A 1,197-nucleotide genomic window follows, 5' to 3' on the forward strand; every position below is an offset into this window, starting at 1 on the left:
CATTATGTTTAATAATTCTGCTTTGCTGTTGGGGCAGAAGAGTTGAAGGCTTTGAAAAAGGCTTGGGAGCAATTTTATTCTTCATCCCCCTTATCAGGGTGTATACTGAATCTACATTTTGATGGTGCTGTTAATTTACAAAGTTCACCAAAGTATTTCTGAGTTGCTTTGGCTTCTCCAGCTGTGGCTGAGCACTGTCTCAAGCAGCGGTGCAGGACGTTGGTCTGTCTGGTGGAACATGGAAGCTGCTTAACCATGTGCAGCAACCCAGCACAGGAGGGTAAGGAAATGGAAGGGATAATGCAAAATCCAGTCGAAACTGCAGGAAGATCTGGGTAGGCAGAATGCAGTTAACCTTATTAACCACCACGTGGATTTCTAAGGAGAACCTAGCAGGAGCAGACACATACTACAAGTAAAACACCATTTCTCTTTGGCAGTTTATAGTTCTTGCTTCTGAATAAGAATACTTGGAAGGCAGAAGTGGTGCATCACATCATGTGGAGGCAAACGTTTGCGGGAAAGAGAGATGAGGGTATTGTAACTTGCACCCAGCTATCTGAAATGTAGTGGTTTCTTGTTCTATCTGTATTCTAACTTGGCCCGAATAAGTTTGCTTTCATCAGGTAAAATGCATTTATCTGAAAGGGTGAGATTACAACACCAACCAACCCCCCCAAAATACCCGACCTCAACACAAACAGCAAGCCAAACCAACAACCGTTGATTGTGCAGTAGTGCAGGAAGACGTGGAGATCTCTGTTTTTCATTCAGAGTATTCTATGTTTGTTTTGGTTTCCTGTAATTTTAAAACATGTAATGTAAAATTTTGTTATAATATGCCACCCCAAAGAAAACAACTCCAGCTGATCATTATGCAGTTTTCAAATAAATTTTTTTTTGTTTTTTTTAATTTAGTTGTGATGAAGTGAAATGCACATTTAAATTGGAGCAAATTTGATTCCGATCATGGTTGTTATCTTTTTTCTGTGAAGAACGCTGATCTGTTAAAGGAGATACTTATTTTCTGAGAACAGGTTAAATGCAAAATACGTTAACGACTTCTAAAAGTGAGGAGATTTATAACTGAAAACTTGGGGGTAAATATGTGTTTTGTTTTGTTTTTTTTTTTGCAATTCAACAGACACTTGTATTTCTAAACTCATGTATTGTAGCTGGAAAGTGTTACTGTGAATG

This window comes from Gallinula chloropus, assembly GCF_964237585.1.
Source record: "Gallinula chloropus genome assembly, chromosome: 5".
In the NCBI taxonomy this organism is placed as follows: Eukaryota; Metazoa; Chordata; class Aves; order Gruiformes; family Rallidae; genus Gallinula; species Gallinula chloropus.